This window comes from Anser anser (assembly GCF_964211835.1).
Source record: "Anser anser genome assembly, chromosome: 9".
Lineage (NCBI taxonomy): Eukaryota > Metazoa > Chordata > Aves > Anseriformes > Anatidae > Anser > Anser anser.
This window is the reverse complement of record NC_139729.1, coordinates 6,180,022-6,205,551: the sequence shown is the minus strand read 5'-3', so window position 1 is coordinate 6,205,551 and position 25,530 is coordinate 6,180,022. Positions and strand designations below refer to the sequence as shown.

Below are 25,530 nucleotides of genomic sequence, written 5' to 3'. Positions count from 1 at the left end.
TTACGACACATGGCAGATTTACATGCATCTATATAATGAGGTGTGGGAGCTTTGCAGCACTTCCCTAGGACGTGTAAGCTCTGCCTCGAAGTGATGGCATCAATAAATAAATGTATGCTCATAAAACTGCATTGACACTCATTGATCCCCTGTTACACCAAAGATTTACATCACAGCCTACTGTGTTTCTGTCCTGCTGGTTGTAATTCTTGCACAATTTCCTCCAGTCAACCGACTACAGTGTTTTCAGTCTCCCTTGAACAAGGGGTGGGAAGGTGGCCTCGCTAATGTCAATGGTAATCCCCCTCAATGTTCACCAAGAGAAGATTTTCTCAGCCCTTCTATGCAGCTCCAAATGAGGGGTTTGTGTGTGTGTTTTCAGCAAAGCAGGCTTTTGCATTGCTAAAGACCATGAGACGCTACCACTGTAAATTATGTAACAGGACTCAAAGGCCCTGCAGAGGGTTCTAAAGAGGGGCAAAGAGTGAGGGCTGCTGCACCCACGTCTGTAGCACATATGGGTTCAGCCCAGGGCCTGACCACACAGATTTCTCCCTGCTTGTGTGAATGATGTTCCCCAGTGGCAACAGTGTCTGGTCAGGTCGTTGCTAAGCTCCTTGATTTCAGAGAATACAGCTAAGGCTACTCTTTGATGGTTTCCTGAAAGATCCTACACGGCAGATTTATTTATTGATGCTAGCTGTGCAAACGTACAAGTTCTGTAAACAAATGCAAACCTGTCCCCTGCTACACAGAGAATAATGCAACCAAAGAGCCATTTCTCTAGCACAGGTTCTTCAGCAGCAACAAATGTGTCTGTTGGTTTCAGCTAGGGTTTTCAGCTTCCCACCAGGCTCTGTTGCTGCCTAAAACACTGCCCTGCAAGCAGGACAAGAGATGAAGCAAATCTACCTGCAGCTGTTGATGCTGTAACTGCAGACTTGCAAAGAAAATAACAAATGAAAGCTGCAGGAAGCCTCTCATGCATCAACACATATCTGAGATTTTTCTTATTTATCATTGGGCTATTCCTACATTATGTCAGTAAGAAGTTGATCTAAATTACCTAGGAAGTGCAACAGATGGATAATTTATTATATATTCACTGGGAAGAAAGAAAGAAGGCAGCACTGAATTAGCTGTTGACAGAGAAAGAAGGCAACATCTGTGTCTCCTCCTCACAAGAAATGGCTCCGTCCTGTGGTATATTTCAGGATTGTATTTACCTTTGTCCTGTGCTCCACCTTGGTCTATAAAGACAGAAAAAAGGCAAACGTTCAGGCACAGACTATGTCTTTGTAGCAGGACCCAGTCCTACAGAGATACTGAGAACATGTGACCCAGTCGATGAAGTTTATTCCTACTCTTCATGTGGATGGATTTCTCTAATATCACTAGAAGAATTCAAAAGTAGGTGACAAATATGGCTTCATATGTAGAACTGCAGATTTATTCTGCTTAGATACATTATTTACCTAAACAAGCAAAAAATTGCTTTATGAAAATACAGTGCCTGAATAGATGCTCACTGTGTTCCCTGCCTCATCTTCGGATGGCTGTGTGCATTTTAACTGTAGGACCTTGCAAGCCTGACAGAGCAAAAGACATTACTGGGAGGAGCTGCCAAATGGCAGTTCCCTGGAACTGCCAAGTGTGGAGCCTCAAAATTTTGTAACCAGGACCTTGAGCTTTAGCTACAGAAAGCAGAATTGAGCTTGGAGGCAAATGTGTGTGGAAGTGCACAGGCTCTGTATTTTGCACCAAACCCTGTCTGAAGAGGTTTACTGCAAGAGGCAACACAACCCATGGCAGCAAGATGTCAAGGTTTTCCCTCACATACACAGGCAAACGACCGTTCATTTTCTTTTTACACCTTTAATATTAGGTAATAACAAGCAGTCATGAAATAAACTTAAACAGATCCTGCTGAGGGATTTTCCTAATGCAGAGCCCGTGCCCCATGCACACACTTTGTCAGCACAGCCAATATTTGCAGAAGTCCTGGTCTGGCTCCAAAGGAGTGAGCTCTGTGAGAAGAGCTGGAGAGGCAGCAGCCCAGGGCCCGGCAGCAGGGCCGCAGCCAGGAGCAGCTCAGGGTTCATTGCCTGGTCTGAGCCCGTGGAGAACACCAGGTCCAAAGGTGTCCTTCAGGCACTTTTGCACTGAGTCAGATACCTTGCAGGCCCTGTAGTGGTTTCCTCAACAGAATTGAGGCTGAAGGGCTAAACTTTTTGTGCTTACAGATTTTTATTCCAGTCTTCACTAATGAAACCTCATGGCTAAGGGCTTGCTAGCCTCCAGTTTTAAAAGATATTCTGGAACTTTTCATAGATGTGATCGTTGCCCAGAACTGCTAAAAACAACTGTGTAGGCTGCCATGGGTACTTTGGCTAGCTGGGAGATGGAAGGCAGAGCTCACAACAGCAGTCAGTGCTATAAAGGGTTGCCTCAGACTTAGCAGAATAGAGAATATAGGAAGAATATAAATAGAACGAAAATGTAGCTATCAGTAGTATGCGAGGATGATTGCTTAACTGATTATGAAATACCATGACTTCTCAACCTCATGATTTGCTCCACAAAGTCTTAATAAGAGGAAAATTCTGTTTTCAAAAATGAGTTTTGCTGAATGGTTTTGTATAATGTGTGGAAAAAGCCAAAAAATATTGACAGGTATCACTGGGGTGAGGCAGAGGACCAAAAAACATTGCAGGAAATAAATACCTGGAAGACGATGGGAAATATATCAGGGCCAATTTACTTTCAATTTATACCAGCAAATTTAGGGGTTAACTTCAATCAATACTGGCATTAGAATTACAAAAACAGAAAACTAATGGGAGAGAAATTAGATGATTGAAGCTTTTATGCCTGCTTTTCCTGGTGCAGGAAGGTAAAAAGAAAAAAATAATCCGAAACTAAAATAGACATATGAAATTATTGTATAAATAAAAATCCAGAGAAGATTGGTCAGAAAAATGCTAGACTTAAATGAGCATCTAACCAGCATCAGCTTGTTCCTGTGGATCTTGTGCTATTTATTGCATGGTTTGCTAATGAAAGGTGCCAGACTTGCTCTTCTTACTGTATAACAACACACCAAGGGGTTCTGGATACAATACAGGATGATGCTAGGGTGTCTCAGAAGCATAGGCAAAGCCAAATAATGCCATCTGGTAGCCAGGTTTTAGTCAGCAAATGCAAAAGCTGGTAGAAGGTTATGACAAGCACACCAAAGCTTAATAATGCAGAGATATTAATCCTTTCTCCCCATGTGATTACCCCATCAGAAAGTCTGCACCAACCTGTTCTCTGTAAATGATTCAATATACTTCCTTTTTTTTTAAAGTTATTTAGTGTTGTTGATGTTGTTTTTAACCTGGGCATGCTTGTACAACTAACATCTAGCATGTTTTCAGCATTGTCCAAATAAAAGAAATATCAACGAAATAGAAAAAATCTGCTACTTTGCACCACCTTCCCAAGGTACAATCTGAACTTAGAATTAGTTTTATGCAAGCAAACTCTTAAGAAAGAAAAGGTATCATCTCTGAGCAGTCTTATCAAGTACAAGTATGGCATAAGCAAGTGTGAATTTCTTCATGATGATTTGAGTGTACAGCTCTCTTCTCATGTCTACAAGAATACCAAAAATTTTACTTAAGTCTTTGCACTCTTATGTGCCTGAAGGCAGATGGAAAGGCAGTAGTACTTGTAGATCCTCACTCCCAAGAGATGCTAACCAAGTACGTTGAACCTTAGGATTTCTCATGTCCTTTGCTGTGTCACTCCCAACACTAATGGTTTTTCACAGTGTCAAGGTTAGGGTGAAGATAGTTTGTGTTGATGCTCATCCTGCTTTGAGGCCATCATCTTGCCATCATCTTGTGCCTGATATAGGATGATCAGGATAGGGTTTCTTTCGAAAAGAGCTGTTGGAAAACAAGATTTGTCTGGTGTGGAAATATTACAGAATATTGGCTGCAATAAAAGATCTAAAAACTGTCTTACTCCAGACCTTTTGTGCCATCCAGGGCTGGCTCTGTGCATATGTTATCTGCACTGCTACACAGAGCCACAGGCCCTTCCTCCTCTCACTTCAATCCCGTCTTGTTGGCCACACACCGCTTGCCAAGCTGCCCCCTGCTCTCAGCTGCTGTTTGGCTGATTAGCGCTGCCTCCAAGCTGCCTGCCCTGCACAGCCAGGGCAGGGACTAACTCAAGCTGAAAGGCAGGTGATCTCCCAAAGACAGCTCATCCTCCAGGGATGGAGGGCCTGGTGAGACAGCCTGCATTTTAGGAACATTAAAAGCCTGTTTTAATCTGTACTGGGAATGAAGGGAAAAAAAAAACAACAAACATGCTGAGGGTTAAGGTTTTGTTGTCTATTAATAAGCAGATAAAATGTAGAGTTTTTAGACGGAAACCTAAGTCCATGGTGGTTGGCTCTGACACCAGATGTGATCTGATCCAGGGAGAGCTCTACCAGGGAAGATGCCTCCATGTTGTTCTCCATCATTAGCTGCAAGACCACCACCACCACTGGCTGCTGGAGAAGGAGGCTGAGCTCTCAAGGGAAGAAGTGTATTCCAAGATTTGCCCTCCTGGAGTACCCAGGAGTACTCAAGAAACACTCATCCCTAGCAAAGCTGCCATCTGCTACTCTTTTTTTTAAAGATCAAACTGTTTTAAAGATCAAACTGTTTTTGTTCTAATGAACTCTTTGGTAGATGTCAAGGCATCTAAGATGTTGGACAGGTTGTGAGATCAAGCAATGGAAAACCGGGAGACGGATGAGGAATTGTTCACCATACAGAGGTGGATCCTTCCTATGGTAAACTTACCTACCCTCATCTCTACAGGCAGCACAAGCCTTAACAAATAAATGTAAATTATACACAGTACCCACAAAGCAATGAAAACAGGTAATGCAATAATGACAGATGTACTTGGATAGCCATGTGTTCTTTATGAGTCCCCTCTGGCCCACTGGATAACGCCCTTAGGAATATCAGTAATTAATGGTACGAACAGAACCGAATACTTCCTATTGACAAAATAGCATTTTGACCTAGGTCCTGATTTTTAATAAAGGAAATGCTGATGCACCTGCCTGCCCATATGCTCAACTCAGGCACATGTAGTAGGTAGAGCAAGGCAGGCAGGCGCCTATCCCAAGGGCTCTGGGACCACTTTCGGCATGTGGCCCATGGCTGTGAGCTTGCCCTGTGCATTGGCTGCTCACCCTGAGGCCTCAGAGCGCTTGGCAGAGGTCAGGGCAGGCACTGCTCTGCTAGCTGGGCTCACACTTTGCCTATGGGAAGGTTTATCAGCCTGCCCTGAAACTCTGTGTGCTGAGGTAAGACACCGGGAAAAGGGAGCCCCTTATGAAACAATTTTGTTCATAATCTACCCTTTCAGCCAGCAGCAAAGTGAGCCAATGTCCATGCCCTGGTGCTTATTGATGCAATCCCCTTGGTTAGGCGAGCTCAAAATAATGTTTTTTCTGCATCAGTCTGCCAAGCTTGTTTAAAGCAACGGGTACCCCTACAACTTTTTGCAGGTCGTGGTTGTTGCTGGTTGACAGTCACTTGAAATGAGAACATCCTCAGTGTTTTTCATTGTGGGTAAAGTTTTGTAGAGAAGTGGCCGGGTGAGTCCAGTTTTGGACCTCATAACTAACACAGCCAGAACACCATTTGTCTTTGGGTTAGCCACCCCAGTTACCATTAAAGGCCAAGGGAAGCAAGGCAGTGAGATGAAGGCTGATTAATAGCTCAGAGGCTGAAAGCAGAGAAGTAGGAAGCAGGCTTTGGTTTGTAAAAGCCTCAGTCAGACTTCAAGTGGTGATACCGTAGTGTTAGATTTGGAAAGCAGGCAATGTTGAAAAGAAACCGAACAGAAACCTCCCTTGGAAAGCATACATTATTTGATGTTTCTGGCATTTATTTTGATAACCTGTAAATACAAATAAGCTCATTCTGGAGTGTGTTAAGGTGTTAAGTAGGAGTTGACTCAATTGTGTTCCAGAGGAACTTTTCTGAGGCACAGAGAGAGATGTTGAGTGCAACTATCATTTGCATCATGGAAAAAGTGGTGTGATATTTCCAGCCAGACTACATACTTCCATAGCAGGGAAGGGCTGCTGGGCATGCCATGTTAACCTATTGAAAGTCTGTAATCTTCTGTTGGAATAGTGGAGGGTCTTCTCTGTGGGTACTCTCCTTGGCATGTATTTTTCAATCCTTCTAGAACCATATATGCAAATCTGCTCAGCTGGCATGTTCTTCCTCTCCGTGTTCACAGCCGGAGTGCTCCTGCAATGGCCTGCTTGTCAGCAAGCTGAGCTCCGTGGTGTAAACCCCTGTAGATTCACAAAGATAAATATGACCTTCACCCTTCTGTTTTCCCATTAGGTCTCCGTCCAGCTTGCCTGGTCCTTTTATGCCTGTTTCTTCTGACTGTCTTAAACAAGTGTGACAGAGACTCCTGACATCTCTGCCTGGTGCCCTGGTGATGTGTTGCTCTCAAAACACTGAAGCAGAAGTGGGATGGATGAGGCGCCTTCAGCTCAGCAGAAACTCTGGAGCCCTCCAGGAAATATTTCAGTGAAGCCGAGGTGATGGGTGGAAGGAAAAGACAGGGCTGCAGGGGGAACAAAGACAATTTTTTATTTTAAACGTATCTACTTTTCTTGATTCATATTGGGAATTTGGGTGGGAAGCACAGCTGGGAGGACAGAGGGAGAGGCTTATTTTTATTATGAAAATATGTACTAATTGTAGCTCAAAGCAGAGAAGGAGGGCGGGACTGCACATGATGGAGAAGCCACCTGCAGCAGATGTGGGAGAGGAAGAGAAAGGGCAAAAAGATACTACATTTTTCATATTTGTCAATTGAACATATGCCTATTTCTCCTCTAGTGACTGAACACCAGCTTGCCAGGCAGCCTCAGAGCACAGACAGTAACTCAGAAACAGCTCTGCTCCTGGGAATAGCTTTTACAGTGTGGTTCTAGCACCTTGTGTTTAGACTTGTGTGAACAATTGATTTGGGGTGGAATTAAATGTTTCAGTTGACCCCAAATTGACATTTGCTTTCACTCAGTCATCTAAAAAACATATTCTTTCCCTTCCAGGCATCAATTTGTATTATGTTTGTGATTGTTTACATACAAATACTGGAAATGAGAGCAGGCATGATTTATACATGCAAGAAATTGGGAAAAGTTCCCTTCTTTCCCAGCAGTGAAAAAAACAGAAATGTCCAGATCACTCACCCACGCTGTAAGAGAACTTCGTTTGAGCCTTTTCCCTTCAGAGAAACTTTTAACTCTGAGCCTATGTGTGATTCTGAGCTGCAGGCCCTATGGTCAGGACTCTGTCAAGTGACCGACTGTTGGTGTTTATGCTGATAAGGAGACAGGCACTTAGCTGCTCCACACCCTGGGTAAGTGTCCAAATGCTTTTTTTCTCAATGGCTACTGTAGAGCTCCATCCAAAATTGAATAGCTTTATCAGAAGAGACGCATATCATAGCGTTAATTAACCTCAAACTATTTGGCAGAGATAGTTCAGACAGCAACTCACAGAGCATTATTTGTTAATAGACTAATTGTTGCTGGTCTGAGGTTTGGTTTGGTTTTGTTTTGTTTTGAACCTAACTTCATTTTTATTAATACCTAGATTTAAATATGCATCACTATCACATTAACTGGGGACCTCATTGGCAACCTTGCTGAGATGTGCTTGAGGGCTTCTACCATGAGTGCCAGAGATCCATCTTGTTCTGCAGTAAGCAATGTAAACTCCAATGGGCCCAATACCTCTTCTGAAATAGAAGATCTACTGCTTCCAACTACTATTCTAGTTTCCTCTTAATTTAACTGAAACGATTCAGCCCAGCTCCTGTAGAACTGGCTGTTGGGCCAGTGATCCTCAAGAGGATGTTTTGGGTTGTATTTCTTTGAAGTCACGTGGGCAGCTAAAAAAGCAGGAGGGCTCCTAATTCCCATTGACTACCTTCTGCCTTCACCTTTGACAATTCCTGCTGCACTCCTAACTACATGTTTAGGCATCTAATGCCTTTGAAATCCACTCCTGCAACATTTCACCCTTTATGCAGCAAAGTGCACTATTTTATGCCTGGTTGAATGAGAAAAAGGCAAGTTAAGGAGGAGATGAAAAGCAAAATTCAGGTTGCTACTCACTCAGTTTAAGATCTAAAGATTTTTGGTGAGGGAGGAAAGAAAGGAAGAGAAAAAAATGATGGACATACTGATATCCTTTGAGTCCCTGGCCAAGTTTTAACTACTCTCCCATTCAAACAAGTTCTCATTGTGTGGAGCTTTATGTAAATTACTATTAACCACAACATGACTGCTCTATTCTGCTTATCCAGTAAGCACACTTAACAGCTTCTGTCAACACACATTACTTGCCTATGTCTACTGGGATAACTTCAGTATGAAAAATACTATGTAAAAATCAAACTTTTGTGCAGCCCTTCTGTCACTGTTCACAGTGAAAACACAGTAAGCAGTTAGATATATCTCAGGTTAATACATGAAGTCTCAAAGTGAAAACACTTATTTTGGGCATCAGGAAATGTTCTGCTAATTTTTCTGTTCTTCACTCCCAAAAGTTAGCCAGGAGGTGCCCTTGAGAAGTGCTTTACATTGTCTTCATTGAGTTCGACAGTGAAAAAAGCTCCGAAGGGACCATGCATGAAGCAATATAGAGGGTGAGTCAATTAGAAAATCATCCATGTCATGTGATGCAGGAAGTTCTGTGGCTGGTATAAATACTACAGTTTTCCCATAAATAGAAGTGAGGAAATTGTTGCTCTAAAACTTGAATGTGTAGCTAATTTGAGCCTGATTTCACAGAGGGTTGTTGAGGAGTTCCTATTTGTTACTATCTGGTGATTAAGCATAGCTTGTGCATCTGAACCTCTTTGTCTATTCATTCTGCTTTTAGACTCATAGCAGCAGATGCCATACCAATTCACTACAAAGATGATTCAAGCAGAGATTTCTTTCTATTTGGGGGATTTGCAAAGACTTCCTCAGCCTTCATAATTCTGTTCATTAATTCCTTGACAGCTGTCATAAATCTTGCATTTTGATAACTCACCCATTAGACCAGACAAGCAATGTGCAACCCTTGGAAAAGCTCAGGACCTGTCTTTTGTATAGCAGAGAGAAAGTAACAAAATATCTGGCTTCTTCCTTGAAATTTGAGATTAATACCTCTACAGTACAGTTTGGTTTTCACTGCTCAGAAAAAAAGGTTGATTCTTGGATTTCCTAAGCCTAATTCTTTTTTTCAGTTAGGCTGCATTTTACACTGGTGTACTTTCATTTAACTTAATGAGATTTACAATTTTCCAATGAATAGAGAATCATTAATCACACATTGTAGCTTCAAACAAAATCCACAGACATTTTTCTTGTTTTAAAGAAAATCCCTCCCGCCTCCTCCAAAGTCCCATATTTCACAAAGGTTTCCCACTACTTGGAGACTAATCAGTGACTGGAAATCTGTGTCTCCAAAGGCCATGGGCTCAGAAAATAAATAATTAGATCGCCACCAGCTGTCTAAATTACAAGTGATGTCACTGTTGAGATTTGTGTTTCCCCACGAAGGAGATAACCAATGTTCAGGAAAGAATTTTTCATAAGTACCAAATTATTTGGCACATTAAATAAGAATTTTTAGTCAAGAAAACACACATACAAAAATATTTTCCAACATGAATAAATGTTACAAGTTTGATTTTTGGGTGTATAATCTGTAGGAGACATACAGAAATATGCAGAAATTTATGAGATTATTTGATTTTTAAGTAATGCATGTGTGATGAGAACATGGTTAACTGGAAATATTAATAGCATCAGTAAAGGCCAGACATTTTAGAGTACTGAAAAGGAAGTGCTTACCTATTTGTCTAATACGTTGCAATTTCAACTGAAAAACTGTACAATCTATTCCGGGAATCTTAATATTACCACAAACATGTTTTTCCTAGTGTCTGTTTAGAGAGAAAACAAAAATATGGTTCTGTAAGTAGTTCCATCCCAGAAAGTCCTCCTAAATCTTGAAGTCAGGGTCCAAAAGGACAGATTTTAAAAGAGCACACAGTGGGCAAGGCCTTCACTACGAAGCTACAAATGAGCAGGTTATTTGCAAGTTACCAGATACATGCTATCATCAATTTTTCCATCCACTGTGACCAGGAACATACTTTGACTGGGACACTTCAGGTCTGGGCCATAGCCATATTACCCATTCCACTAGTGTTCATGTATGTAGCTAAATGATTGCTATTAACCATGAGGAGGCTTAGAATGAAATTATATGATGTGTTATTCCCCATAATGAGCTGAAGATGGTTTTTGAGGTTTCCAAACCAGGTGTCAAGTGATGTTTATGCATACACATTGCTCTGATCCACTTGGACATCCAAGCCCTGATAATAGATGTCTGTCTGTTACCCTTTCCTTTCAGGTCAAATGGAAGTACTGCTGGAAGGATGAGGGTACTGCCTCTTTTCTTAATAGAAATCATACAACCCCCCCCACCTTCCTAACTCTTTCTGCCTGTTGTAGATTTTATAATCAACAAGATAATGACAGCTGCATCTTTCTGTTTCTCAAAGGCATGAAGCTAACACTACTCAGAACGACAGACAGCCAGGGTGGAAGGGAGCTGGGAAGGGAGCAAGCCTACTTGATTGAGGAAAATAAGCAGTGTAAAAGCTTCCTGAACACATTCAGTGAAAATATAATTACTAAAACAGCCTTGAAAGGAGGGAGTTAAATTACTGCGTGTGGCTGTGATCATTTTCCTAGTTTAAATTACTCTGGTATAAATGAAATGAAACGGGACTTGGACTCTTCTAATTAACCACTTTACCCACAGGTGATCACAATATGTGCCATGTAAGATCCCTGCAAAAGCAAAATTTATACACCTAGAAATGACAAGTGTGCATATTAAAACCATTTTTGCAGTTTACAAGAGAAGTGAAGTCCTTTGATAGCTAACAAGGAAAATTATAGGTGGGGGGATGGTATGGAGGAAATTCTGCATACGTTTAGTTATAATGATTTAGACAACATTTCCCTTGAATTAGTTCATTTTAAAAGAGAACAAAGGGTTTGTCCTGCTGGGTAGCTTTTCAGCAGGGATGCCCTGCCTGCCTTATTTCAGAACTGTAACATTATGTGGTTTCAATTAGTGGTAGCACTTGCAAAACTAGTAACACAGACATTTTGGCATGAAATCAGACTCCAAGGCGGTGAAGGGTACTTAAGATCTACTCAGGGATGGGTGGAGAAATACAGTATATTTGAAACAGTGTTGATCATTTGTCATAATGGTGTAATTTCTGAAAACCTCACCATATTTTTGTAGGCTTGGCTTTTCGATTACATCTTTGCCTCCCTGTTTAGAATTTGCTTTCCACTTATCTAGCATCCCTATTTCCTGTCTCTTTTGTCACCTGGCTACTTATTAAGCCCTCAGCTAAGTTTTTCTTCAGGCTTTTAGGGCTACCAAGTGCTAAGCAGGCTCAAAATGCTGTAGGACTTAAAATGCTGAACACTTTCAGAGTCCTCTTCATCTTCAAAGTCCTTTGCAAATACTAGTTGCAATAGGAACAATCCTGTATTGTCAGGGAGGACTGGTTTAATAGTCCTCCCAGCCCTCCCTTAATGTTCTGGAGCAATTTCTAAAATGTCCTTTTGAGGCAACTGTTAATTCCTTTAATTTTGCAGGAAAGATAACTTCTGTTGCTATTCCACATCAATGTAAGTGCCTCTTGTAATACATCTGTTGGCAGAAAAAGATCCTGTGCATGACTCAACGAAGTTTCCCACTCCTACTTATCCTAGATTTCTTGATAGACAGGTGACATTTTGATGAGCAAAATAACAAAAGTCACTGCTGTGGTGATAGACATATACAATATTCCAAATATCCACTGAAAGAAATCTTTAATACAGGAATGAAAGAGGCAACTGCTTGACAAGATTTGAACATGTGTAACTACAATATTTTTAGCAATAAAGTCAATAATTTGTCTCACTATAACATCTATCATGATGCTAAAGTAGTTTTTACCTAGACTGTCTTATATGCTATGCTAGTATGGCGATTGTCAATGAACATAGCCTAGTTGAAAGAAGAGTACAGCACAGATATGAGAACACTTTTTTTTTCAAGATTTGCATTCCTAATTTCCACTGAATGACTTTGATTTGTTTGGGTAGTGCTGAAGGCTGTAGATCAAAAAGGACACCGATGATTTTCACTTTGTATTTGATTTGCTAGCCTAACTTTGGTAGTAGAGAGTATAAAAAGCCTTGCATTAAAATCATGCATATTTAGCTATGTTTCATTTTGATACTTGTGGTTGCTCTGAAGCTGAAACAGAATTTAGTATTCAACTAAGTTCAACAGGATGCAACGGAACTGCACAAAGCTGTGCCGGGGAGGTTCAGCCTAGACATCAGGAAAATCTTTACCCTGAGGGTGGTCAAACACCACAGCAGGCTTCCTAGAAAGGCAGTTGATAGCCCATGCCTGTCATGTGCAAGAAGCATTTGGATAATGCCCTCAATAACATGCGTTAACTTCTGGTCAGCCCTGCAGTGGTGAGGCAGTTGGACTAGGTGATCTTTGTAGGTCCCTTCCAACTACTCTGTCTGTTCTGTTCTGTTCAACTGCTGAGTTATTCACTTGTCTGGTCAACAGCATTTATTTTTATCAGTGTCTACCTCAACCATGCTTGCACAGTTGTCTAGTCTCACTTGTGCTTGCACTAGGAAGCAGCAACTATTCCTGGTCTATGTAACAGAAATGTTTGGAGGATATAAAAGAGCAGTTGGGTCTCTCTGATCAGACTCACGTGAAGTGTAGTTCAATTGATTTAGAGCTAGAACACCAAATTTACCCCACACTTCTTCAAAGGCTCTGGAATGAGAGAGTCTTATTTAGGTAACACTCTTTCTTTGTACATGACAGGTAATCCACGATGATCCACAATCATAAAAGCAGGCGTTTCCCAATTTCATTGAAACTGCTTAACAGCTTTATTGCAATTCTAGGAATAAAGATGATCACATTTCACTGACTTACAAATAGGTTTAATGCACTATGCCATTTGCCATCATCCCGACAGGCTTTTTGTTTGTGTGTGTGTGTGTGTGCACGTGTGTGTGTGTGATCAATACATGTATTAATGCTAATAAAACACTTACAGAGTTTCCCAGATGTAGACATGGCCCCTTAATCCTTCCCTGTTCTGCCGGGGATAATCATTTTTACAACATGAGATCACTTGCACCAGTGAAGTGCATTTTAACACCTTTTGCTGTTATCTGTGTGAAGTGAGGCTCCTAATAGAATCCCAGCAGTGCATTTAAACTTTATTTCCTAGGTTAATCAGGCTAAAAGACAGTTAACTAAGTTTCCCAAAAGGGGCCTTCTTTACATTAAAAAAAAAAAGAAAGAAAGTAAAAGATGCTGCTGGAAATATTCATCACCAGAAATTTTGCTCGTTGAGAAAATAAAGGCAGCAACACCATGAAAAGAAAGGGTGTTTTTCTCTTATAGTGGACAGCATAGCGCACACATGCACACACACACACACACACACGCACACAAAGGAAAAAAAGAGAGAAATATTTTCTGAACAAAGAAGTCAGGCCAGTTCCTTTCTTTTTTTGATCTTTAATCCCTTCTCTCCCAAGTAGAATGGCAAAGGAGCCCTCTCTCTTTCTAATAAATAGCTAGCAAAGGCAGGCATTCAATGCTATGTCCCTTTGATCAGTACAAAGCTGTCAGCTCCTGCCGCTTTTTTTTCTACCAGCTCTTGTTCCTGGTTAAAAGTGGAAGTAATACCCCCTGAAAGAAATACCCTAGGTGTCCCGCAAATCATCAATCCCATTTTTTTCCTTGTTGTTTTTCTGTGGCCCACCCTCCTGGCTTGAACAACCTCCTTACTAACACCCCTCTTCCTCTTTCCACCCTTTCTCCTGAATACCACTTTCATTTGATACGCAATTCAGTGTGCCAGTCTGACCTACTGGGACCTTGCTGTCTGAGACTCTACCACTGTGCAGACAGGGGAAACCTTCTCTCTACCAATAAACAATGTTTACCCTCATGCATTTCTCTTCCTGTAAAGGAACATAAAAATAGTTCCCAGACACAGCAAAGGGATTTTTGGAAATTAGCTCTTAATAATTTATAATAAAGCTCTAGCTTGAAAATAATAATAATGGTAAAAAGAAAACATTACAGGTTGTGCTTGACCGAGCCTCTGAGATCCCATTTTGCTCCAATCTTTAGGCTGCTGCATTTCAGACCACATCATTGCATCTCAGCAGTAAACAGTTTGCAAATGCTTCTGCCTTCTGACAGGTCACTCGGCGCATTTTAAAGCAGCCTCCTTGTTTACTGCTGAGATTAGCTGCAATCTGCATTTCTGCTCATCACGATATCAGGACCTAGTATACAGTTTGCAAATATTATGCAAAGGAAATAATTCACAAAGGAAAACAATTACAGTCAAGCGTAGAACGTGAGCCTGGCTCGCAATGGGAGAGCAGGGCAGAGGCTTTGGTGTCTGTGTGTGTATGTGAAAGGGTTGAAGGGGGGAGGAATGGGGGGTAAGCAAAAGAGTCTGTGTAACAGATCAGTATTCTGAGACAATGTCACATCCTTGGTGACCTGTAATGATGTTTAAATACCTTTGCCATTTTCCCCCGGTGATTACTGCACTGGGTGCTCTCTGTGTGCCTATAGAGATACGTTTTTCAAAAATCAGGATGGAGTGAATGCCGCTCGTTGTTCTGGCTGCAAAATGTCAAACTGCAGTGGAAAGAAATACAGCATTGCAGTGGTGGTGCACTGAGGCCCCCGGTAGGAAAGCAGGAGCTATTAAGTGGAAAATTCCTGCAGAGGACGTGTTTCCATTTCTAATGCGAAGAAAGAGGGTGTTGTTTGAGGCTGGCAGGTCTGTGGAAAATACAGAGAACACAGGGAAGATGAGAAAATGACCTCATTGAACTCTGAGAACTTAAGCAAACAAACAGCTTCGGCCAACATACCACATTCTTGCGGCACTTCTGCCCAAACAACAAATTGACCTATAAGTTATATAATCACCCACAAGCCCCTGTGCCCTGTGTAAATGTGGGGAGGGGGAAAGGGATCTCATTGAAAGGAGAGGGAGGGGAAGGAAAGCAGTAAACCTGCTCCCATAGGAAAAAATGCTTGGGGGTGAGCTGCCCATACCCCCCTCCCCGCCACCTCCCCGCCCCAAATGCTGTACTCACATGAGGTTCAGGTTTAATTGCACTCCGAATACCAGCAGAGTGATGGCACTGGTTGTTTATTATAGTATGAATTATTTCAGTACAGCATAAATTTTCCATTTCAAAGGATCCCGAATGCCTGCAGGGAAGGGACTAGGTTTTGTGAGCAGAGGGTGGCCTCTGTAAAAGTTGGTGGGGATTTCTTCTGAGCGGTGCTTAGAGCTGCATTCTTTGAACCTGGTTAGGGGGGCTCTGTGGAGCGTGTTTAGGGGCTGTGTTTTCCCCTGCAGAGGCCCCCTGTAGTGATGGCTCGGAATGCCTGAGCTACCATTTTATGTCAACCGAACAAATCCTAGTGTAAAAATGCAGAGGCTAACCAAAGGCCATGGGCTCGGTTGTTGTTGTTGTTCTACATAGCTGCAGAAAAGGAGGATGTATACCTCCATCCCCAACAGCTGAGTGTGCTGAAAGGTTTGATTCATTGTATTTCTGATAACTAATTAATAGAACATAACAGCAAGTAAGTTATTAATTGGCAGAACAGCAGATAAACCATAATTCTTAGTTTACAGTAAGATTACTTACTAATCAGAAAAGGGCTTTTCGCTTAACCGATGCTCACTTTCCTGTAGAAACATATTCTCTGCTACCGTGTTAACAGCAACGTGTGCTCTCAGTGTTGTGTTTTTTTTTTCTTGTTTACGCTGTTAAAATCCTGTTGTCTCCCAGTTGCAGATGATTTAATGCACAGCCAAAATGCAATCTGCCATCCAGCATTTTGTGTGGACTTTGCCTGTGATAAACATGTTAGTTTGAAAGGTCCTTGCAACTTTAAATACTGCATGATACTTTACAGAGAAGCATAAATATAAGCAGATAAAGTGTTTGATCTTGAAGGTGAGGCGTTAAAGCATATGCATAGGAACAAGGAAGACTCAAATACTGCCAGCAAAGAAAAAGCAGCTGACACAAGTCATAAAATGCAGATGCACTTTCAAATTTCATGTACGCTGCTATTTTGATCCAGTGGTTTGATCCATTCTGTTGTTAGATTAGGGACCACTGGCTCTGAATGCACTGAGATATAATTCAGAAAACCCCTGCAGCTGTAAGGAGCTCACTAGATTCAAGGCTCAGCTTCCCTCACCAACACATTTTAGAGCAAGTGTCCTGGTTCCAGTTAGGACAGAGTTAAGTAGCTCATAGTAGCTGGTAGGGTGCTATGTTTTGGATTAGGATGAGAAGAGCGCTGATAACATGCTGATGTTTTAATTGTTGCAGAGCAGTGTTTACACCAGGCCAAGGACTTTTCGGCTTCTCGCTCTGTCCTGCCAGCGAGCAGGCTGGGGGTGCAGCAGGAGCTGGGAGGGGACAGACCCAGGACAGCTGACCCAAACTGGCCAAAGGGGTATTCCATACCATCTGACGTCATGCTAAACAATATATAGGGGTGGCTGGCCGGGGTGGGGGGGCCGGCTGCTCGGGAATAGGCTGGGCATCGGTCAGCGGGTGGTGAGCAATTGCATTGTGCATCACTTGTTTTCTTACACATTATTATTGTTAATACTATTACCATTATCACTATTATTATTATTATTGTTATTATTATTTTCCTGTCTTAATAAACCGTCTTTATCTCAACTCACAGGCTTCACTTTCCCGTTTCTCTCCCCCCATCCCAGAGAGGGAGGGGGGAGGGTGAGCGAACGGCTGTGTGGTGTTTAGCTGCCAGCCGGGTTAAACCACAACAGCAAGATAAAGTGAATCAAAGATGGGTGCTGAGAACAAAATGAGGCCATCCCAAACTTGAGCCAAAAATGCAAACCTTTCCTCTTAGAGGTTCTGCAAAATGTGACTAAATTATTGATTTTTTTTTTTTTCCAGTTTGACATCTCACTGAGTATCTGGAGCACAAAGGGAACATGACAGAATTGCATACTACAAAAAGAAAATCAAAACAAAACTGTACATGCAAAACTTTCAGCATTATTTTGCAGGCATACATCAGGTTGTTTTGACAAAGATTAAGAAAAGTGGGGGAAGTTTGGGGCACACAGCTAAACCAAACTGAAGCTCTCTCGTGGCAGCTGAGTATCGCTTTTCTAGGCTACAGATGACACCTTTTTCAGGTATGGAGAAGACACTGTTGTACTGTTACAAATGGGAAATAAATCTAATCTGTGGTGCTCAGATCTGAAATCAGATTTGCCCAGAATCCAACCCTCTTTCAGTTTAACCCTGAACGCCTGCATCCTCTGCAGCACAATGGTCAAAAGACATTCAAGAGCTCCACAGTGTTGTATTATTCCCTTTCTGGGAATGTTTAACCAGGGCAAACAATATAGTGCAGCATTTCTGCACGATGCCATGGATTCTGTTTCTCTTTTCCTTGTGCTGTGTAACTAAGGGGCACTGTAAGGGGCGCATAACTTACAGACGAGAACAGCTTTCTCCTCCACACTCTGACAGGAAATAAAAAGCTCCCAAAAAACTCAAGAGAAAAACAAACTTTGTGAATGACAAATAGAAGCACTGCCAAAACAAAAGAGTTTCCTGCATCTAATAAAAGGAAAAAGGCAGATTTTTGCTTATCCAATACCTTGTGGCTGCTAATGGTAATAAACAAAAAAACATAAGGAGCGCCCCATGCATCATTAGGGCTCTGGAGTTTAGCACCCATTGCAGGATTAACTCTTCTGAGTGCAGAGCTTTGGTTACAATTTCCCTCCACATTTTAGAGGTTGCCTTTTACAAAGGAGACTGAGCTCATATCAGAGATTTTGGTGTGAGTTCAGTTTAGAAGACTTCAGCTATCTAAGGAAACTGCTAAAGGACTATTTTATACAAAAACGCAGATAAATCTGAGCGATGAAGTACAAACCTGAGCCAAGCAGAGTGCAGGCAAGCCATGTTTGGCTCTTGCCAACGCACCTCAGTCCAGCCCTAAGTTGTGCTTTCAGAAGTGTGCAGAAACGCCTGGTCAAAATAAACTGCGTGGAGGCTTCGTGAAGCACGAATGTAGGTAAGAGAATAAACCAAAAAAAAAAATGTTTATTGAGATCCCCTTTTTTGCCTCACAGTATCAAAAGACATGGAGTAAAAGAGCCACAGAAATGGATCAGGATCTGGCCTTTATTTCTTTGTTCTATTTCAAACCATCATGCTCATCAGGAAGTCTCACGCATATGATGCCAGCACTGAGGCTGGGAAACGTGAGCTGTCAGAATGCCCAAGTTAGCTGCAGCCCTGCCAACTTGTTCTGACCAGAGCAGACATAGGGCCCTTGGCCTCCGACCGTTGACAAAAGCCCTGAATTCTCTCCCCTGGATTTTACTATCACTGATCATATGGGTCTGTTTTTCTGCTTTTTATGAATGTTAGAACTTGAAGGATGTTTTGAGAACATGGATCTGTGAAAGATACAAGTGTGAATCAGTCTTTCTCCTTGTTCTGCAGTTCAGATGACACCCAGCTTAGACAACTGGAGGGTGAAGGGACCCCAGGACATACTGAAAGATACTGGTTTTATCTGGATGCAGAAAGAAAGCCTGTTGGTCAACGGTTTCGTACTGAGGCAGGAATAAAAAAAAAAAATGAAGTGTCATAGTAGGATGTATACACAGAACTTCTATTCCATTTGTAATCTGCCTCAGCACTGACAAGACAGAGACTTTAATTCTGTCTCAGGAGCCACAGCTCAAGATGCAGATCCTGCTTAGGAGCCATAGGAGGCAATAAGAGTCATCAGGGGTATTTAAGGAATGGTTGGACATGGTACTTAGGGACATGGTTTAGTGGGTGATAGTGGTGGTAGAGGGATGGTTGGATCAGATTATCTTGGAGGTCTTTTCCAATCTTAATGATTCTATGATTCTGTTCTATGATCAGCTGTTTAAAAAACATGATTTGGAAAAGCATTGCTCAGCCTATGGAAGGAAAAAGACAGGGCTTTTAAATGGCAGCTGCAAAGGAGGAAATAGTCTTTGTTTTCCATGTCCATTGGAATGAGAAATGGCTCAAATTATGTTAAGATTTATCTAGGACAGTATGAAAAATCGTATGTTGAGTCACACAGGGAAGTCCAAATAGAGAACTAAAAGCATTTCCCTGAATGCAGATCCTACTGCATACCAGAAGAAATACATAAACCAAAGTGTGGATCAGTTTCTGCTTTGAAAAAAGTCTGACTCAACCAGGGGTTTAGTGCCACTCAGCTAGGTTTGGCTCAGCTAGATGCTGCTGGCCTCTCATGAAAAAGCATGGTGGCAGTTGAGGAACAATATTTGAGAGTGATGATACACTGGAAGGTTTTGGAAAAGTGTTTGGACCTTGTGATTTTTCCCACTTTCCTGAAGGACCCAAGCCACAGTAGAACTCTACAGATAGATTCAGATACAGATTTTTCTTACAGTTATTGATTTGGCAATGAGGGGAGTTTGATTAGATTGTTTGCAGACAGTGCTGTTGGCAGTACATGAGACTAACCATTAAAATGGAAACAAGGCTAAAATTTGCTTCCTCTGTTAAAAATCATTTTTGACAGAACTTCCTCCAAATATATATCAGTGAACCTAAGTAAAGTTGCATTTGAGGTAAGACAATATAAATACTAAAGACCTGTGTCAAGATCAATTGATTAACCTCATGATTTCTCTTACCTAAGTCTTAAGGAGTGTTCCTTGGAGATCATTAATTTCTATAATGTGCATTACTAAAAGAAGTCTATGGTGTCCAGGGAGAGGCATTAAGAGAGGCTTTTAATATTCTTCATTTTCTGCTTTAGATTGTGATTCACATAGCTAATGAGTATGATCCATCCAGAATGGTGGGAATGTTACCTAGTGCCACTAACTAACAAGTATTTGGTCTGATTCAGCCACGTGAGCCCCCCGCCACATAGAAGCTAATTGCAAGGATTAGAGCACACCAAGACACTCAAACTCCACTCCTGTGGGTTTAGGGAGGAACAACACATTTAAACATTCCAGCTACAGTTCCCTTGGCAACGTACATAACAACAACTCACTAAAACTATGGGTTTCTGTTTTCTTAACCCTTGAGAACATTGACTGAATGAATACTTCCTTGAGGAAACAGTTCAGTCAACCAGATATACTTAAACACTCTTAAATCCACCAGTTCTTTTCTCCTTAAAAAAACAACAGCAGTTGAATTCCATGTCAAACTGATCTCCTCCCCTAGCATTAAAGGGTTTAATTCAAACAAATGTGCATACCATTAGCAAACCCTCCATAGAAGTCTCTGTGAAAAGAAGACTGTAAAAAAAAACCTCCAAACATCAATGTTTAAGACCATTATAAAGTTTCTAGAGATCAGAGCACACAAGGAAAAATACAAAATGAATTTTATAAAGCACATAAGTACTCTTAAGAGAAGAAACAAAACAGTATTAGCTTTTATGTAGAGAATAGAATACTATCTTTTTCCTGTCAGTCATTATAGCAATCACAATGTCCGTAGCAACTTTATAATGATTCCTCTGAGAATTTAAAATATTCCATAAATATTAACTAATGTGATGAAATAATATTTACACCATCTTTGTGAAATATATGAGATCTGCCCCAGAGTTTATTCTACTGCCCAGTGAACTAGAGTCTCTTGTGATGGTATCACATCGCCCCTTAGCAGGCACTGTTCCTATCACACAAAGGTTTGGAAGAGGAACCTCCAGCTAAATGCATATGTAGGGTGTTGGAAGCCAACAGACCTCGTGTGAACCTCACAAAGGGCTGCTGTAGTTTTTGGGCTGTCATTAGCAGGCAAAATTAACAAACACACTTACAAGGCCTCAGCTCTTAGGGTTGCAGGCACCACTGGTATGCTGCAGTTTATTTAAGACAATGGTCTGACCCCTATTGCCTTCCATCAGTAGTTTATGTGTATGAAAGAATTAAAGAGTGACATCTCCTGGAGAGCTTTAGCCTGGGGGGGGGGGGGGGGGGGGGGGGGGGGGGCTGTCATCAAAAGCGGTGTAGCAGTTGTATGAAGAGAGCCTACCTTGCTTCCTCAGGATCTAAGCAGTCACCTGATATGGCTCATAGGAGAGCAACAAAAACCACCAGCACCCATGTTAAACATACGACTAGTGCTTTACTACCAGTGTACTGATACACACTTGCACAAAGGAAGAGTTGAAGGTTGCGAAACTAAATCATAGCTCAAACAGATGTTAGTGCAGTCTAAAGCAGTTACCTTTCATAACTTACATTTTCTCCCTTTCCCTTCATAAGCTTTAATTTTGTTTTTCTCAAAAGGAGCCTGTGACCTTCCCTTAGATCTTCCATCCCATGACGGTGAAGACCATTGCTGTGTTTTGTAGCTTCAAGCAGATACAAGAAAGAGTAAGTACACCTGCTATTTTTTTTCAAAGCCCTTTAGCCTTAAACATCTAAAGCTCCATCACTACACCATTCTCTCCATCCATGGAGAGTGCTCACCTGCTCCTCTGCAGCAGCTCCTACGTAAATCACTGGGAAGCAGATACAACCCCCTCCTCCACCCTCAGGCTTAGCACACAACAGTTTGCTAAAGATTATGCAGCATCCTTGGTAATGCGTGGTTGCCAGGGCATCCTTGTTCCCTAGCCAACTACTGTACTAAGGCTTAACTGGAAGCCATCCAGCTGTGCTTCATTTGGGAACCTCTGCAGCAGTAAAGGGTGTGTTTTCCCAATTTACAGGAGAAATCAGTCAGTTTGTTTCTTTTCTCCTAAAGACCCTAAGTATTTGGGCAAGCAGAAACTTTTCACAAAAGACTGTAAGACAGGGAACCTGTCTTCTCCCTTTTCTCTACAAATAAGAATTTAAATCTTGCTACAGGTAGCTTGGGTTTTGCACTAAACCAGCCAGTGTGGCTCATATCATATCAGTGGGGCACCATGCCAAGGCCAGCACAGGCACAGCGCCACACTGACATGGTGATACCTTCACAGTGGAGCTGGGAACTGTTTAGCTTTGTTCTGTGTGGTGTGGAGGCATTGTCTTGGTTGGGAGGAGACAGGGTGTCTTAGCGTGTTCTGCTGTTTATAAATACCCTGTTCCTCTCAAGATTTTACAGCATTACTGCAACACAAATTCCAGCTAACACTGCATTTAATATCAAGTTTTCTTAGGCCAACTGCATGTAAGATGGAAGGAGCATGATGGCATTAGATAGATTAAAACAAACAAACAAACAAAAAAGTCTCATGCAATTTCAATGTGGTGGTGACGTCCAAACAGTTATTATGCCAGGACCAATTCCAGGCTAAAATTCTGCTCAGTGGCTTGAATAGCCTTCAGTTACAGAAGCTGATGGCAGGATCACTGGTGCCAGCAGCAGCTGCAAACTGTTGCCATTGCAATAGCATGTGTCCTGAGAGAGCTCAAGGCCAGTGCATGGACTGAACAGACAGAGGAAGGGTCACAGCAAGAGGACAGCTTGACAGGTCATTATTGCTCGTGCCATGAGTCTTCTGTCTATGAAAGCCTGCAGGGTGTCACTGGCTCTTGAATGTCTCAGTACTAGGACAATTAACGATGTGTAGTTGTGTCCTTAGCTCTCGCTTATGGTAACTTTATAGTACCATTCATGCAATAAGTACAAGATGAAGAAAGGAGCGGGGGATGTACATCTAAATGAAGATGATAAAATTTACAGGGTTTTCTATTCCTGCTTTCCCCCTGGTAGGAAAGGGTTTCAAACACTAAGGAAGAGATAATTTAGATAGGAAAAAAATCAATAAAAGGCAGGTGCCACTATCGTTTCAGCTGTCACTGATACACCCAACAACTCTCATCTATTTGTCAGTCCATCATCTGAGAAGTAATCCAACTTAACCTGTACATAACCTGGAATAAGCAACGGGAATAAACAACGAAAGTTTCCTTTTTGTCTCTCGCTATTTTGAAAAGACAAGAAATAGAAGCGTGTGTTTAAAAACAGGAGAGCTGCACCAGCTCAAGTTTTGCAGGTCTCTTTAAAATATTATGCAATTTGTTATAATGGCATCTATACAACAAGCTGCTAAATCAAGCAGCAATGTATAGTCAGATATTGGCACTCTTTTTTATCCCTACTGCTTAGATGTTACCTTACACGCAGGTTGTAGTCTGGGAAAAGCCAACCACGTCCTCTAGACAGGGGAAGTCAAATCAAATTAAAGACCAGATAACATTTAAGGTTTCTCCCTGCAGGATGGGTAAGTCTCACTTAAAATCACTATTCTGAGACTGCAAGCACTGCTACCAAGGTCAGGACAGATGCAAGGTGGGTCTAGGTCACAAAACAAAGAGTGGATTAAATGCTATGACCACAGATCCAGTGAGGGAAGCTTTTAATAGAGTGTGCAACTAGGTAGTGTACCAGGTGAGCTAAGAATGATATGCACAAAAGCAGAGATTTTGCACTGTTGCAGCTGACTTAACTATCTCTCTCGCATATGTGATATATAACAGAAGTGGCTGATCCCAAAGATATATGTCAGGTAGTTAAAGGATTAAGATGTCTTTCCTGTACTGCATTTTTATATATATTAAAAAACAAACAAAAACTCTCTCTCTCTCTCGCTCCCTCTCGCCATAGTGACTCCAATAGTACCTGAACTATACACAACCTAGTTCTGTGAGGGGAAAGAAGAACATTGTAATTGCATTTCATTAGGTCTCCAAATAAATAATACTGTGTCTATACTGTAAAGTAAATACATAAGAAGTAGAAAAGCAATGTGATGTCAAAAGAAAAAATGACAGATGAATTGTAGAGCTACCACAAGCCTTACCCTGATACAACCCAAGATGGCCAGGTCATCAATATTCAGCCCTTGGCATTGCACCTGTAGCTTTAGCATTTCAGATCGGGGGGGAGGGGGGGTAAATTAAAAGGTAAATTAAAGGTAAATTAATAGGTTAGCTGAAAACACCTGCATAACTTATGGTTTTGCTGGTGAAAAATAATGCAAACAGCATGAACTGATATTAATAAGTGCACAAAATAATGTGTTATCCTGCCTGGTATATATAAATGTTGGCTACACATATGGTTTTTGGATGGCCTGTTGTCATGGTTACCATTCAGCTGTCTTTATGCTTTAGCATGCCCTGTTTTCTAAGGTTGAGGTTCAATTCAAGTTCATATGAAGCATATCAACTGAAGTTTTCAGATGTGGGCTCTAATGTAATGTGCATCATTTTCTGAGAGGCCAACTTGAAATACTTTTGGCATGAATTTATGAGATGTCAAGCACCTTCAGATGCAGCAAGAAGCCAATGCCCTGTATGCAGTGACTGAATCATGCATAATCTGCCAAACAGCACAGGCTGTAACAGTCTTATTTTGAAAAGCCATAAACCTATTTCAGTTGGTATGGGAACTGTTTCTGTACTCCTGCAGGCTGACCTTACCACCATTAGCCACTAAATGAACAATATGATAGACTCTCAGCATCATTACTTATTTGTTTGAAAATATAAGAATGCTTAAGTCTGTAATGTAAAATATAAACTCGATTCCTATGTGTACCATGAAATAACCAAATAGTTTTGATCCATTGAAATGGAAAACTCCATTTCCCCTTTCCTTTTCCAAATTTCCTTTTAAATGTTGAGGGTCCCTTCTAACCCAAGCTGTTCTATGATTCTATGGTTTTATAAGTCATTAAAAAGCCTGAGGTTCAAACCAAAAACACTGAACCGCAGCAATAAAGTCCAAAACACCTAACAAAGGTAATCAAGAATTAGCTCTGGTAACTCTGTGTAGTGTTTGCATTGTCTTCTGCACAAGTGCCTAAAGAATCAGAAGGATGTGTATAACTACTTTTTGCAGTTCTATAGAAACGGATGTCCTTGCTCTTCAAAGTAGCCTCTTTACCTAAAGAAAATCCTTTTCACTGCTTCCAACAAACCACCAGGAACTGCCAAAGACTCCTGAAAGGCTCTTTCCTTCCTTTTCTCAATTTAGCTTTTGCTGAGCAATTGGGAAAAGACACGTTGCTCTTTTTTATAGTGCAGTGCATAGAAATGCAGTCTGCTCATAGGAAAAGTAAACTTAGTGGTAAAGATTTGGTATAGCCAACATCCCTATGAGTGTATTACGCACAATTTAAGTTAGTCTTATCTCCTCCTTTTCTCTCCAGAATAAAATGGGAAGGGAAAGGCTAAGGGGAAAGTTCGAGATCACTGTCCCTGCTTTCTAGGTCCATCTCT

General features: G+C 41.4%; 1 protein-coding gene and 1 long non-coding RNA gene across 5 annotated transcripts in view; one reads left to right on the top strand and one right to left on the bottom strand.

The window, feature by feature from the left end:
- Positions 1-1,560: 1,560 nt before the first annotated feature.
- The window catches only part of LOC310903851 (uncharacterized protein), a 209,100-nt gene continuing 185,130 nt past the window's right edge, over positions 1,561-25,530 (bottom strand). For 2 of the 4 annotated variants that reach the window (XR_014587870.1, XM_083847827.1), the window contains 2 exons: positions 15,911-16,118; positions 13,073-15,026 (listed from right to left, as the gene is read on the bottom strand). The gene's annotated coding sequence lies outside the window, so the exon portion shown is untranslated. Of the gene's footprint in view, positions 6,646-9,940; positions 10,033-13,072; positions 15,027-15,910; positions 16,119-21,555; positions 24,120-25,530 lie in introns of those variants that run through there. The other 2 variants (XR_014587873.1, XR_014587872.1) reach the window with 2 other exon arrangements.
- LOC310903852 overlaps positions 7,832-25,530 on the top strand; it is a 38,324-nt gene continuing 20,625 nt past the window's right edge. The window contains exons 1-3 of the long non-coding RNA XR_014587874.1: positions 7,832-8,742; positions 17,210-18,347; positions 21,604-21,690. This is a non-coding gene — a long non-coding RNA (uncharacterized lncRNA). The remainder of the gene's footprint in view (positions 8,743-17,209; positions 18,348-21,603; positions 21,691-25,530) is intronic.